The sequence below is a fragment of the Oryctolagus cuniculus genome, chromosome 3, assembly GCF_964237555.1.
Source record: "Oryctolagus cuniculus chromosome 3, mOryCun1.1, whole genome shotgun sequence".
Lineage (NCBI taxonomy): Eukaryota > Metazoa > Chordata > Mammalia > Lagomorpha > Leporidae > Oryctolagus > Oryctolagus cuniculus.
Window position 1 is genome coordinate 142,145,758 of NC_091434.1, and position 16,297 is coordinate 142,162,054.

The 16,297-nt window shown below is 47.5% G+C and overlaps 1 long non-coding RNA gene across 3 annotated transcripts in view; it reads right to left on the reverse strand.

Moving 5' to 3' along the window:
* The window catches only part of LOC103348689 (uncharacterized), an 85,261-nt gene that overhangs the window by 29,767 nt on the left and 39,197 nt on the right, over positions 1-16,297 (reverse strand). For 2 of the 3 annotated variants that reach the window (XR_011387397.1, XR_011387395.1), the window contains exon 3: positions 7,656-7,738. This is a non-coding gene — a long non-coding RNA (uncharacterized lncRNA). Of the gene's footprint in view, positions 1-7,655; positions 7,739-10,471; positions 12,335-16,297 lie in introns of those variants that run through there. The other variant, XR_011387396.1, reaches the window with a different exon arrangement.

Here is a 16,297-nt window from a genome sequence, read left to right on the forward strand (position 1 = left end):
GCCAGGACTTGAAGCAAGCATTCCAAGGGGAGGTAGATATTCCAACCAGAGTCTTAACTGCCATGCTAAACATCCGCCCTGGTGACTACTTTTATTCTAAAGGAGAAATCTCATCACTGGCTCATCTTCCCCTCAAATGATGTGTGCCTTTGAAGGAACACGCTTTTAGATCAGAAACTCGAAAAACTTGACAAAGGCAGACGTTACATTCATGGAAATGAGCTGAAAACAGGAATTGAATCGAATTGAATGTTAATGTGTTCAGCATGGGCCCAGGTATCATGAGGCTCTATTAGGCCGTGGGGCATAAATAGTTAATTCCAAACACCTGATAGAATGGGGCACCCATAGATAACCCTGGAGCTCAGTGGAATTTCACCCCCACCCCCCACCCCCGCCGCCAGATATTCCGTCAGCCTGGCACCAGCTTTTATGAGCACCACTCCCAGGACACACCAGACCGACTGTACCACACCTAGCAAATAAGTGGCTTCAATAAGCAGCCACCAGCAGGGCTTCCTGCACGCTCAGGCCACCGTATCACGGCCTTGTGGTATTCTGCACGTCCCCATCACCCTCCTCCAACAGGCAGCTCAAAGGGGGACCTCTGCCCGCTGCCTGATGGGCTGAAGACTCGCTGCAGAACCGCCCCTGCCGCCTGCCGTCCCCCCACTAAGCTGCCCTTTCTACAAAGTCTTCATCTCCTTGACTGGTTGTCTCATCTCCAGTGCCTTCTTCAGACCCCCAAATCCTAAACCTGACAGGTATCTTCATCTGCACGCCAGGTTCTCGCCTTCACAGTGATAAGAATTCAGAGCCGAGGCACCCATATACAGTGCACGAGTGAGAGCAGGATTCATGTACCCACGTGTGAGTATGGGCCACCCCACAGGGAGAGGGACCCATCAGGAGTGAGCCAGACAGGTGTCCATGAGAGACGGGAAGCCGGAGAGACTCCCAAGCATGGTCAAAGGCAAAACAGAGCCTCGCCCCCACTGTTTCTTTTATAAGGTAGGAGTTGCTCCTTAATTGGATAAATAAATAGGGTGGAGTCTTAGTAGGCACGAAGCTTTCTGGAAGTTTTATGGCACCTCCACGTGGAGTTTATCTATATGATCATCAGGATATCTCCTTCCTGGTTCTGGATGAGACACAGGTGTATCCTGGGAATGTAGGCTTGTCAGATTGACAGGTGAAGGGCAAAAGTTACAATGCAAGGCTGGCAAGAATTTCAGCTCACCTATTTCTGTTTTTTTTTTTTTTTTTAAGATTTATTTATTTGAAAGGCAGAGTTACAGAGAGGCAGAGGCAGAAAGAGAGAAATACAAAGAGACAGAGAGAGAAGTCTTTATTTTTATTTTTATTTTATTATTTATTTATTTGGCAGGTAGAGTTATAGACAATGAGAGAGAGAGACAGAGAGAAAGGTCTTCCTTCCATTGGTTCACTCCCCAAATGGCCGCCAGTCCATTCAGCTTTGCCAATCCGAAGCCAGGCACCACAGGCGGAGGATTAACCAAGTTAGCCACAGCGCCAGCCCGAGAAATCTTCTATCCACTGGTTCAATCCCCAAATGGCCCAACGGCTGAAATGAGCCGATCCAAAGCCAAGAGCAAGGAGCTTCCGCTAGGTCTCCCACGCAGGTGCAGGGGCCCAAGGGCTTGGGCCATCTTCCACTGCTTTCTCAGGCCCTAGCAGAGAGCTGGATCAGAAGTGGAGCAGCCGGGACTTGAACCAGCACCCATATGGGATGCCAGCACTGCAGGTGGCGGCTTTACCCATTATGCCACAGCACCAGCCCTGGATTTGTTTATCTTTTTTTTTTTTTTAAGATTTATTTATTTGATTTGAAAGGCAGAGTTACAGAGAGAGAGAGAGAGAGGGATCTTCCATCTGCTGGTTCACCCCTCAAATGGCTACAACAGCCAGACCTAGGCAGACCGAAGCCAGAAGGATCAGGAGCTTCTTCTGGGTCTCCCATGTGAGTGTAAGGGACAAGGACTCGGGCCATTCTCCTGCTTTCCCAGGGAGCTGGATCAGAAGTGGAGCAGCCAGGTCTTGAGCCAGTGCCCATATGGGATGCCGGCACCAAGGCAGCGCCTTAACCCACTACACCACAGGGCTGTTCCCAGCTCACCCATTTTTATTCAACTTCCTGCACAGTTCTCCCATAGCATATTGATTGTTTTTTTTCCAGGAGGACAAGAACTCTGTCGCTTGTCCCCAACATGTAAATAGAACACAAGGTGGCACATGCCAGTGCTCCACAAAGAGTTTATTAAAGGAATGAGTGAATGTAAGTGCTTGATTCCAAGGAAAATTTTCTGCATATTTAATATGAAGGTGATGACTGTTTTACTCATCAAAGTTAAGACACTTAGCCTGGTTTTGGAAGTCAGTTTAATCCTATGCTGTATTGCCCACTGGAACTCAGCCAACACTGGCATACAGCACCCCCCTAGAACTGCATGGATGAGTTGTCATACAGCCTCTGACACTGGATCTGCTTGCGCAATGCACACGCAGCTGATCACTGATTCTGGGGAGACTGAAGAAATGGATCCCTTCTTGCAATGCACGGAGCAAGGAGCCAGGGCATTATGGATCACCCCTAATGGTTTAGGGGTGAATGTTCTTACAGACTAAAGCTGAGGCAGAGGTATGTGTTCAGCTCATGTCCAAGTTCCTGGTTAGTCTGCGGTGCTCATGGCTTTCCTTGATTGGTTGGTGATATCATGTTCCTCATGATGGAAGAGTGGGCTTCAGTCAGTCTGGGGGGTACCTGGAGGTGGTAGTTACTTTCTGTCCAAGGCCTTGGGTTCCCAGATAAGTCTGGGTCTGAGCTATTATCTATTGGAGAAACAAATGACCTCAGAAGTCCTGTGAGAGCTGCATCATAACATCAATTCAATGTGCTAATTTTAGGCTGGTTTGCAATTTATTTACTTAAGATGTATTTATCTATTTGAAAGTCAGAGTTGCAGGAAAAGAGGAAGAGACCGAGAGAGAGATTTTCCATCTGCTGGTTTACTCCCCAGATGACTGCAAAGGCTGGGGCTGAGCCAGGCAGCTTCATCCTGGTCTCCGATATAGGGTGTTGGGGGCCAAACACTTGGGCCATCTTATGGCACTTTTCCCAGGCCATTAGCAGGGAGCTGAATGGGAAGCGGGGCAACTGGGACTTGCACTGGCAGCTATGTGGGATACTGGCATTGCAGTCTGTGGCTTTACCTGCTATGCCACAATGCCAACCCCAAAACAATTTGTCTGAAAGGCAGAGCTACAGAAAAGAGAGGGAGATCTCCCATCTGCTCTTTCACTTCCCAAATGTTCTCAACAGCCGGGGCTGGGCCAGGCTGAAGCCAGAAGCCACGAATTCCACCCAGGTCCCCCATGTGGGTGGCAGGGACCCAAGCACTTGGACCACCTTGTACTGCTTTCCTAGGTGCATTAGTAGGGAGCTGGATCAGAAGCGGCGCAGCCAGGACTGGAAATGGCTCTCAGATATAGGATGCTGGTGGTGCAAGTACTTGGCGGCTTTCCCCACTGCACCGCAACGCAGCCACCTCCCGCCCCACACAACCTCTTGCTGGACAGAGGCAGCACAGCCAGCTGGTGGCGGCCGCAGGAATGTTTTCCAGAGTTTTCCACCTGCCAGGGGTCTGTGTGCCAGCAGCAGCGAAAGCCAGTGGAATGTGACTCATGACTGTGTGTAGGATCCCGCTTTCGTGCCCACAGACGGGATTTGTCACCACTGGTGGCCGGCTTGCCTCCATTCCTTTCCACTGAGTAATGAGTTACTGTGCAGAGACGAAAACAGGGATAGTCAAGCAAAGTGCATTAAAGTACGTTCCAAAGGTGGACTGGGCCAGGCAAGAGAGCACACGACACCTTTCTTCCTGGTTTGGGGCTTTTACCCTTGAAGCATGAGGGGCGTTGGTTGGGGATGTGCCCGTGTGGCTCATGGTGGACTTTTTTATATATTTATTTATTTATTTTTTGACAGGCAGAGTGGACAGTGAGAGAGAGAGACAGAGAGAAAGGTCTTCCTTTTCCATTGGTTTGCCCCCTCAATGGCCGCTGTGGCCGCCGCACTGCGGCCGGCACACTACCACACTGATCCGAAGGCAGGAGCCAGGTGCTTCTCCTGGTCTCCCATGCAGATGCAGGGCCCAAGCACCTGGGCCATCCTCCACTGCACTCCCGGGCCACAGCAGAGAGCTGGCCTGGAAGAGGGGCAACCGGGACAGAATCCGGCGCCCAGACCGGGACTAGAACCCCAGTGCCGGCACCACAGGCGGAGGATTAGCCTATTAAGCCGCGGCGCCAGCCCATGATGGACATTTTTGATTGACATCTGGGAGCTGTATACCTTGGGGGTCTCTACACATGTGGGTATACCCTAGGCTTTTCTGGTTTGGCTGAGCTCCCATTTTATCAGGACACTTTAACCACCACAAAATGGGTGGTCTTGGGTGGGTCCTAGTGGAGAGCTGGGTCCTTAGTTTCACCCCTGGAGGTCTGTGGCTCCTCCCCAGGTTACTCACATTAAATTATCTGCCTGATAATACCTAAGGAATGTAAGTATGTTGGAATGTTTAAATTACCTTTTAAAAATATTTAATTTGGTACTGGAGGCGCTGTGGCATAGCATCTTATCCATATGGGTGCCAGTTCAAGTCCTGACTGCTCCACTTCCAGTCCAGCTCTCTGCTGTGGCCTGGGAAAGCAGTGGAGGATGGCCCAAGTCCTTGGGCCCCTGAACCCATATGGGAGACCTGGAAGAAGCTCCTGGTTCTTGGCTTTGGCCTGTCCCAACCATTGTGATTATTTGGGGAGTGAACCAGCAGATAGAGGATCTCTCTTTCTATCTGTACCCCTGCTTTCCAAAAAAATAAATCTTTAAAAAATTTTTTAAAGATTTATTTATTTGAAAATTGGAAGGCCGGCGCCGCGGCTCACTAGGCTAATCCTCCGCCTAGCGGCGCCGGCACACCAGGTTCTAGTCCCGGTCGGGGCGCCGGATTCTGTCCCGGTTGCCCCTCTTCCAGGCCAGCTCTCTGCTGTGGCCCGGGAGTGCAGTGGAGGATGGCCCAGGTGCTTGGGCCCTGCACCCCATGGGAGACCAGGAAAAGCACCTGGCTCCTGCCATCGGATCAGCGCGGTGCGCCGGCCGCAGCGCGCCAGCCGCAGCGGCCATTGGAGGGTGAACCAACGGCAAAGGAAGACCTTTCTCTCTGTCTCTCTCTCACTGTCCACTCTGCCTGTCAAAAAAAAAAAAAAAAAATGGAGTTACACACAGAGAGAAGGAGGCAGAGAGAGAGAGAGAGAGAGAGAGAGAGAGGTCTTCTATCCGCTGGTTCACTCCCCAACTGGCTGCAACGGCCGAAGCTGTGCCGATCCAAAGCCAGGAGCCAGGAGCTTCTTCCGGGTCTCCCACGTGGGTGCAGGGGCCCAAAGGCTTGGGCCATCTTCCACTGCATTCTCAGGTCACAGCAAAGAGCTGGATTGGAAGTGGAGCAGCCGGGACTCGAACCACCGCCCATATGGGATGCCAGCACTGCAGGCAGCAGCTTTACCTGCTATGCCACAGTGCCAGCCCCCCAAAATTTTTAAAATTAATTTGACTTATTTGAAAAGCAGAAAGAGGGACAAAGAGAGAAATAGAGAAAGCAAGAGAGCTCCCAGCTGCTGATTCACTCCCCAAATGCCAACAAGGGTTGGGCCTGGAGCCAGGAGCCAGAGGAAACCAATCCAGGCCTCCCACGTTGGTGGTAGCAGTCCTATTACTCGTACCATCACTACTGCCTCCCAGGGTTTGCATTATTAGGAGGCTTGCGTCAGGGTCAAGAACTGGGGTCAAAGTCAAGTATTCTCACGTGAGACATGGGCAGGGTGTCTTAACCACTACATGCCTGCTCCTTGAAAGCACGTTTGGAAGGTGACCGTTTTCCTTGATGTTTCCTTGGCCTGGAAGGGCATTTCTATATTTAGCACAAGTCCACTTTGCTAACCTAAGAGGGTACCTTTCAAAGTGCATGGAAAATGAAGTCAAATGATGACTTTATTTTGGTGCAAAACTTTTTTTGAAATCCATCCATAGTTTTTTCCTAATAGGCATTTTTCCAGGAGGTTTTTGAAGACCCTGATACATGTCAGATATTTGGAGAATTTTAACAGTATTTTGTCTCTACATGAGAATGAGAGACAAATCCTTCTTCTATGGTGCCTGCATCTGAGGTAATATAAAGAGTAATTTCAAATCTGTTAGCTTTGGCCAGCGCCGCGGCTCACTAGGCTAATCCTCCGCCTGCGGCGCCGGCACCCAGGGTTCTAGTCCCGGTCGGGGCACCGGATTCTGTTCCAGTTGCTCCTCTTCCAGGCCAACTCTCTGCTGTGGCCCGGGAGTGCAGTGGAGGATGGCCCAAGTGCTTGGGCCCTGCACTCACATGGGAGACCAGGAGAAGCACCTGGCTCCTGGTTTTGGATCAGCGTGGTGCGCTGGCCACAGAGCGCGGGCCACAGCGGCCATTGGGTGGCGAACCAATGAAAAAAGGAAGACCTTTCTCTCTGTCTCTCTCTCACTGTCCACTCTGCCTATCAAAAAATTAAAAATAAAAAAGAATCTGTTAGCTTTCCTTTTGGTTACAAAGCAGCCTACCGAGGTGGGGACCTCGGGACCTGGAGATTAGAGATTTTAAAACCATATAATCACCTGGTATTTTGTTTGAAAATGCAATTTAAAAAAACTTTATTTGTTTATTTGAATGGCAGAGTGACAGAGAGAGGGGGAGAAACAGAGAAAGAGTTGGATCTTCCATCTGCTGGTTCATTCCCCCAAATATCTGCAATAGGCAGAGCTGGGCCAGGCTGAAGCCAGGCTGAATTCCATCCAGGTCTCCTATGTAGGCGCCAGGTCCCAGGTAAGAGTGCAACAACAGGAAGCTGGATCCGAAGCAGAGTAGCCGGGACTCCGGTATGGGGTGCAGGTGTCCCAGGCTGTGGCTTAACCTGCTGCACTATAACACCTGCCTTGTATTTTATACTAAACATAGGTATCTGGAGAAAATAAGTGAAATGGCAGTATGCAAGAAAATAAGGTAATATTTATGTCAAAAATATGAAATAAGCTATGGGAAGTTAGGTGTACAAAAATCTTGGTACAACCAGTGCTACCCTCTCACTAAAGAAATGTGTCAAGGAACCAGCGCTATGGCACAGTGGAATAAGTCAATGCCTGCAGCGTCAGCATCCTCTGTAAGTGCCAGTTCAAGTCCCGGCTGTTCCACTTCTGACCCAGCTTCCTGCTAATGGCCTGGGAAAAGAGTGGAGGGTGGTCCTTGCGCTTGGGTCCCCGCTACCCATGAAGGAGACCCTAGATGAAGCTTCTAGCTCCTGGCTTTGGCCTGGCCCAGCCCGTGAACCAGCAGATGGAAGATCATTCTCTCTCTGTCTCTTTTTCTCACTCTGTAACTTTGCCTTTCAAGTAAATAAATCTTAGAAAGAAAAATATGTGTCATGTGTAGGCTCCCATGGGACTTTCAAATGGCTCCGTGATGACTGATGTTAGCAAGTCTGTAGAAAAATACCCTCTTCCAGCTAAGTCAGCAGCGCTCCCTGCTGGTGGTGGAATGTGGTAAAATCCAAGAACTGACCTCTGATGGGAGGCGGCTGGCAGGAAGCACCCCTTTCTTCTTCCTTGGAGTGGGGTTTCTCTAGGTGAGGCGTCTCCCAGTCACTGGGAAAAATGCAAAGCACGGAGTGAGTGACACTTTCATAAAGTTAAGTTTATTCAATATGATTAAGCTTCCATTTTATTCTGTCTTTAAGACTTTCCTACTTATTTTGGTGCTAAAATGTCCCCTTTGTGAATGGTAGGAAGGAATTTTTTTTCTCATTGTTTTTACTTTGGTAAAAACAAAAGTCAAAATACTCCCTGTTAGTCTCCAAAATTACTTGGGAAATTTTACTGAACTTGCCACATGTGAAATGTGTGAAAAAAACTCTCTCAGACTGATTTTTTTTAGTTTTTTTTTTTTTTTTTTAGGAAGCTTTCATTTAATAAATATAAATTTCATAGGTACAGCTTTTGGATTATAGTGGTTCCAGACTCATTCTTTAATGCAAAATCATAAGCAAGTTAAATAATCAACAACTCTGTGAATTCATATTTCCTACATAGGCACTGGACATGAAACTGAACAAATGGAAAAATACTGACTGGTGGGACAGGAAGTCCTCTGCTTTCAACACCTAAAGCATCACAAATTCTCTTGAGGGATGCAATAAACCAATAAAAGGTAGCTCCTGAAATCACCAGCCTAAACTTAGTTCTGACCCAGCTGCAATACCTTCATCCAAAGACTAAAACCCCTCTGTGGCTCAAGTGCCTCATTATAGAATGGAATTCATGATAGCCTCTAGATCATAGGGTTAGTGTGAGGACTACATCAGAGAGTCCATAAACAGAACTGATTGTACTATTGAACACACAAGTGCTGATCCGCTGTTTGCCGTACTAGTTAATGTTTAGGCTAAGCTGTTTCTCCCACAGTGAGTCTGGTAAGGGTAGACAGACTCTGCTCCTTGAGTTCATCCAGGGACCAAGGTGTAGTGTCTCACCGGCCTCCACATAGGAACCCCATCTCAGTTAAAGGCCAATGTGCCAGGTGTCTTCAGCCACGTGGACTGACACTACTCACTGGTCCCATGTGTGCAGCCTACGAGGAAGGCACAAATGTGTGGCAAGAAAGCAACTCCATTTGTAAGGAAATGGAGTTTCCATTTCATTGGAGCAGAAATTGCATCGGTCACTTCAAGTCACATTTTATGGACAAAATCCAGTGGCACAAAGAACTGCAAGGGAAGCTGGGAGACGTCTCCAGCTGACCAGTCATGTGCTTGCTGGTGACTTGGAATGGAGTGAGGGTCTGTGATCAAAAAGATAAAAGAATGGATATGTTGGGATCATAAAAGTTGCTGCTATATTACATATCCTTTTTTATTTAGGTAAAATATACATAACATAAAATGCATTGTTCCATCTACCTATCAGCATCATTCACATTGCTGGGGCACCATCACCATTGTCCATGGCCAGAATTGGTTCATTATCCTAAACTGAAACTCTGTACCCATTAGAAACCTTATCTCCCCATTTTCCTTCCTGTCCACAGGCCTGGGTAGATAGATCTACTTTCTGTCTCTAAGATTTTTGAATCATCTAGGTACACCATGTAAGTGGAGTCATACAGTTGTCCTTCTGTGTCTGACTGATATTTCACTTAGCATGGTAGTTTTCAAGATCCTTCCATGTTGTAGCGTATGTCAGAACTCCACTCCTTTATAACATTTAGTAATGTTCCATTGCACAGGTACACCACGTTGATCTATCAATGGATAGTTGCCTTGTTTCCACTTTTTTGGCTGCTATTGTTATAGAAATGTAGGAAGCTATGGGGAGGAGCTAATGACTGCTCCAGCTGAGCTGGAGTTGGACAGTCCCAGCTGTGGGGAGCAACTCGGACTAGACTAAGTTACTGGAATTAAGACTTATTCTATGCATCTGCTTTCCCACAATATGGCGCTGAGAAGGGAAACAGCTTCTACACAGCTGCCTCCAGTTCAACCAATAAACTGTAGGACCTACTCCTGATTGGAGGAGAGCAGCGTACTCGGCGTGTGGGTAGCAGAGTTGGGATTGGTGGAAGAGGACTATAAAGGAGGAGAGAGACAACATGCACCAGGAACATCTATCTGAAGGAACACCTGTGCAGCCCCCGAGAGAGCCGGCCGGCGGTGTGCCACTCCCCTGCAGAAGTGGGGAAAGTGGCAGGGGGCCCGCCCCTCCACGGAGGTGGAGGGACGGTAGCCAACCCGGGAAGAACCAGCAGCAAACCCGGGGAGGGCCGAGCAGACAAAAGAACAGCACAGGGTCCTGTGTCGTTCCTCCACGAAGAGGGGGAGCGACACCCAGCCACACTGCCCAGTGGTGCAGGTCTGTAATGGACAACCCCAGGCCGTTGACAGCTCATCGCCCAATGTGCAGGTCCATGATTGACAGCTCCAGATGACTGCATTTTCCTAGGCCACTGCTGGCCCACTACACAACAGCTGCAGCGTACCCCATGACAGCCTGGCCCAGCCCACAGACAGGTCTCCCTTCTGTGCACCTTCCAGGCTCCCTCGGCTTCTGTGGACAGTGCAGGCCCAGCTCCCATGCATCAGGGGAACCACAAGTTCTACCATGTTGTTAACATGCAGGATGTGTCTTCCCCCACACCCATGACCTTTAGGTCATTATAATAAAATTACTATGCGGGGGCTACCACTCCCATCATGCACCTGAGACCAGGACACTTTTGCTATTTCCTTAATTGGGCATTGAAATGGGCAGTGTTCAAGCCCTACCAGTAACTCTGCCCCCTTTTGAATATTCAACAGGGCTCCTGGAGGAAACAGTAGGCCTAACCTTGTTGATGGGGATTTTTTTTTTTTTTTTTTTTTGTGATCAAAGCTTTTTCTTGATTGGATTTTTTTCCTTTGCATAGGCTTTATCCTTTGTGGATGGTTTTTTTCACTGTTGGAAATGTTTCCTTGGAGAGGGGTTTTCCTTTATTTGAGGCCTTTTTCATTTTTCGTTGGTTGTCCATGCACAACTTGATTTTTTTGTTTGTTTTTTAAATTTATTTATTTGAAAGGCAGAGTTGTAGAGAGGCAGAGGCAGAGAGAGAGAGAGAGAGGTCTTCCATTCTCTGGTTCACTCCCCAAATGGCCATGGTTGGGGCAGGCCAAAGCCAGGGGCCAGGAACTTCTTCCAGCTCTCATGGGTGCAGGGGCCCAACCACTTGGGTCATCCTCTGCTGCTTTCCCAGGTGCATTAGCAGTGAGCTGGATTGGAAGTGGAGCAGTTGGGATAAGAACTGGAGCCCATATGGGATGCGGTCATTACAGGCAGTGGCTTTATCCACTATGCTGAGAGCAGGCTACTTTTTAAGTTGATAAATTTATGTGGCCTGCAAATGATGTTATAAATATCCAAAAAGCCCTTGGCAGGAAAAAGGTTTCTCATTCCCGGCTTAGGGTGTTGGTAAAGCCATGCCTTGTATCTCTAGGAGTGGTGATTTCCAATTTGCCATGTACCAGATTGGGCAGATCATGGGATCTGAGTGGAGAAGGTGAATTAATGAGGGGTTGTAAAAGCTGGACTAACTGCACTTCATCAGCAAGCATGGATGGAGTGAGAGTTATTCGAGAATGTTTTCTCTGTACCTATGAGACAACTGGAAAGTTGACTTTTAGCACATTTTCCCTTTCCTGCATCCATTTAATGATAGAGTTTAGATCTCATTATTGTGATCACAATCCTTCCTAGACTAAAATATCTTCAAGGGCACTACTTGTGTCATCCTCTTGGAATCTCTAGTGTCTGGGGGCTAGCACTGTGGTGTAGGGGGTAAAGCTGACACCTAAAGTGTTAGCATCCTACATGGGGACCGGTTCAAGTTCCAGCTGCTCCACTTCCCATCCAGCTCTCTGCTAAGGCCTGGGAAAGCAGTAGGAAATGGCCCAAGTGCTTGGGCCCCTGCACTCACATGGGAGACCCAGAAGAAGCTCCTGGCTCCTGGCTTCGGATTGACTCAGCTCCAGCAGTTGCGGCCATTTAGGGAGTGAACCGGTGGATGGAAGACCCCTCTCTCTCTCTCTAACTCTGCCTTTCAAATAAATAAATACGGCCGGCACCACGGCTCACTAGGCTAATCCTCCGCCTGCAGCACTGGCATACCAGGTTCTAATCCCGGTCAGGGCACCAGATTCTGTCCTGGTGGTGCGCCGGCTGCAGCGGCCATTGGGGAGTGAACCAACGGAAAAGGAAGACCTTTCTCTCTCTCTCTCTCACTGTCTACTCTGCCTGTAAAAAAAAAATAATAATATTAAAAAAAAATAAATAAATATTAAAAAAAAGAATCCCAGTGTCTGGGGCTTAGAACTCGGAATGACTGAGGAAGAGGCAAAATAGGCATGGGTCCAACGAGTGGACGAAACACTTCTTCAGATCGTGGCTGAGATCCTCACTCCACAGATCACATTCTTGGCGTCTGCTAGTTCCTGAGCATGCTTCAACAGACTAATGAAAATCCCATTTTTTCCCCAACAAATTCTCCTGGACTTAAGGGAGCTGCAATTGGTTTCCACTGGTTCAACCAAAGAGCTCAGAAGAACACGAAGGCAGCCTGCTTCTTCCACGGTTTTCAGCAACTTCTGTTTGTCTCTCCAGATACATCCGTCTTGCCAGTTCGCACCACAAAAGTACTCCGGATCATTCAAGCCTTAGCTGTGGAGACCAAAGCGCCAAATTCACATTTACACCAATTATCCACAGAACAATATTTCAAGGGAAAAAAACATGTGAAAGAAACTCTTATGGATTTAACTTTTATGGATTTTACTATGCTACTGATTTGCCACAAACAGGTAGAAATCCTGCTAAGACAGCTATAGATCAAACAAAATCAAGTGACAGCCAACAATTATGCTTGGTATTAAGTTGGCTGAGTTTTACGCATGTTGAAAGCAGAGACAAATGCGTTATGGGATCGTGTTAAAGCATCTGTATGTGTGAATAAGGAGGGAAGTCATTATTTTTGCTTTATTTGGCATCAGGCAGCCTTCCGTTGGCACAAACTGTATTTAGTTTTACATGCTGCACCATATAAAGAGAAAAAAAACCTGGAGGGTGTTCAGAGACAGCAACTGATTAAAGGCTTGTGGAACTGGGTATTTGAGAAATTGTTAAAGAGCTGGGCATGTTCAGTCAGATGCAGGACATTCAGGTATAATGGACATTTAACTGGAAGTCTGTGAAGAGCAGGCTCCCAAGTCTGAGGCTTAGTTTGTTAAATCGTGGGATTAAGCAAACAAAACACTGCAATGGAAGTAGAGACTAAATACTCTGAGAACTTTAAGTTAAAAAGCGTTTCAGAAATTGATAGCCATAATTTTGAATTCTGTGGCTACTATCGTTGAAATAATTAAGTTCAACTTTGTACATAATTAAATGGAAATAGGAAATATATTTTAACTAATATTTAAATTGTTAGAAGAAATTAGAAAAGAGTCTTGATGGACTGCATTTAACAAGTAAGACATCATGAGACCACATATGAAGAATGTTGGGTTTTTTTTGGAAAATTTATTTATGACCACGTGGAAAATGAACCAGCAGATGGAAGATTACTCTCCTCTTTATCTCTCTCTCTGTGAGAGAAAAATAAAAAGGAAAGATTTATTTATTTATTTGAAAGGCAGAATCACAGAAAAAGAGAGTGCGCACTTCCATCTGCTGGTTCACTCTAGGGTTGGGCCCGGCCAAAGCCAGAAGCCAGGAACTCCACCCAGGTCTCCCATGTGGGTGGCAGAGGCCAAGGACTTGAGCCATCTTCTGCTGCTTTCCCAGGTGCATTAGCAGGCAGGTGGATCAGAAGTGGAACAGCCGGGAAGTGAACCAGCACTCAAAAATAGTATACAGCCTCGAAGGTGGTAGCTTCTGTGTCACCACTGTGTCACAATGCTGGGCCCCATGCTGCTTTCTTGAAGCTGTAACTACCTTCTTGTGCGTCTTTAGTACATGGTAGGACAACAAGGGAAGCCCAGAAGGGCACTGATTCGAGAGAAGAAGAAGGAGGCTGGGTGGGAAGGAGCAAACTAAGGAGGAGGCTGGTGCCCGACAGAGATAGGGCAGCAGGACTGGGGGAGACCACAATTAGGGAAGAGGAGGCAGAGCGTGGGGAGAGTCACCACGCCACTGCCGCTTGACTTGTCTTTCTCTTTTCCCACCACCTGTGCTTTGGGTCCTGATTTCCTAACCCTGCAGGGATCCCATGGTTTCCTGGGCACTTCTGCCAGGGGGAAGCCGTCCAGTTGTCTCCTCAGGGCAACAAGAATTCAGAACCTTCAGCTGAGTTTGCTGAGCAGGGCTCGCCCCACAGCCAGTGGTGGCCACGGAGAGCTTAGACTTCATGAAGCACCAGGCTCCAGGGGCTAGAAAGCCGGGCAGGCCAAGGTACTCTGGTTGGAAAAGCACCCTTAGCTAACAGTCTTCCCAACCTCACCCATCACCCCTCTTTTTCTCTCCATGTTGGATTCTGGCAGTGCACACGGTAGAAAGAGTGTTTCTCCAAGTCATCCCCTACCATTTATCCTAGTGTCTCCTACCCTTCACCATTATCTGGTATTCTCGATGTCTCAACTACACATGCAAGCCCCAGGCATGGTAGCCTGCTCTGGAAATCCAAGCAATTAGGGCATTAGGAGAAAGTGTTTGAGGCATGGCTCTTTCATAGTCAATTTGGACAAGAAGGTTTTGAAATACAATCCCAGGCAAAGCAGGTTTTGTGTGTGTGAGCTAGGGTGACTCACTCATAAGATTAGTTATGAAACAAGATGAAATTGGGGCTAAGGTTGTAGCATTGCGGGTAAAGCCATTGCCTACAGCACCGGCATCCCATAGGGCCACCCTTTGGAGTCCCAGCTGCTCCATTTCCATCCAGCTCCCTGCTATTGCACCTGAGAAAGCAGTAGAAGATGACCCAAGTGCTTCAGCCTGGCCCAGTCCTGAGCATTGTAGACATTTGGAGAGTGAACCAGAGGATGAAAGATAGCTCTTTTTTTTTTCTCTCTCTCTCCCCCCTTCTCTTTCTGTAACTCTGCCTTTCTAAGAAATAAATGCAGGTTCAGGCATGGAAAGCCAAGACACTCTGGCAAAAGATCTCTGTGAGTGAGATCTCAGTGGAAAGAACAGGTCTTCAAAGAAGGAGGTACCTTTCTCTGAAGGGAGGAGAGAACCTCCACTTTGACTATGACCTTGTCTAAACAAGATAAGAGTCGGAGAACTCAAGGGGCTTCCATAGCCTTGGAAACTCATGACTGGAGCATAGGGAGATTACTGATGCCATAGACAGGAGTGTCAATTGGTAAAGTCAACAACAGGAGTCACTGTGCACTTACTCCTCATGTAGGATCTCTGTCCTTAATGTGCTGTGCATTGAGATTTAATGCTATAACGAGTACTCAAATAATATATTTCACTTTGTGTTTCTATGGGGGTGCAAACTGTTGAAATCTTTACTTAATGCATACTAAACTGATCCTCTGTAAAAAAAAAAAAAAAAAAAAAAAAAAAAAGAAAAGAAAAGAAACTATCAACTCCCAACTTGACTCTCACTGGGATTAAACATGACAATAGGTCTGATCTGATTTCATCATCATTAAAAAAAATCATCTATTATTTTTCACTTTATGTTTCTGTGTGGGAGCAAACTGTTGAAATCCTTACTTAATGTATACTAAGCTGATCTTCTGTATATTAAGATAATCGAAAATGAATCTTGATGTGAATGGAAGGGGAGAGGGAGTGGGAAAGGGGAGGGTTGTGGGTGGGAGGGACGGTATGGGGGGGAAGCCATAGTAATCCATTATTCGTACTTTGGAAACGTATATTCATTAAATAAAAGTTAAAAAAAAAAAAAAAAAGAAAAAAAAAAAAAGAAATAAATGCAGGCCGGTGCCGCGGCTCACTAGGCCAACCTCCGCCTGTGGCGCTGGCACATGGGGTTCTAGTCCCGGATTCTGTCCTGGTTGCCCCTCTTCCAGTCCAGCTCTCTGCTGTGGCCCGGGAGTGCAGAGGAGGATGGCTCAAGCGCTTGGGCCCTGCACCCCATGGGAGACCAGGAGGAAGCACCTGACACCTGCCTTCGGATCAGTGCGGTGTGTTGGCCGCGGCAGCCATTGGAGGGTGAACCAACGGCAAAGGAAGACCTTTCTCTCTGTCTCTCTCTCTCTCTCACTGTCCACTCTGCCTGTCAAAAAAAAAAAAAAAAAAAAAAAAAAAAAAAAAAGAAAAGAAAAAAGAAACGCAACTTTTTTTAAAAAAGATTTCCTTTATCTATTTGAAACAGAGTTACAGAGAGAGGTAGAGCCAGAGAGAGAGGTCTTCCATCCACTGGTTCATTCCCCAAATGACCGCAACGGCCAGAACTGAGCTGACCCAAAGCCAAGAGCCAAGAGCTTCCTCCGGGACCCCCATGCGGGTACAAGGGCCCAAAGACCTGGGCCATCTTCTACTGCTTTCCCAGGCCATAGCAGAGAGCTGGATTGGAAGTGGAGCAGCTGGGACTCGAACCAGTGCCCATATGGGATGCCAGTACTGCAGGCTGGGGCCTTAATCCACTGCACCACAACACCAGCCCCATAAATGCATCTTAAAAAATAAAAGAAACAAGATCCCATTTAGATATAT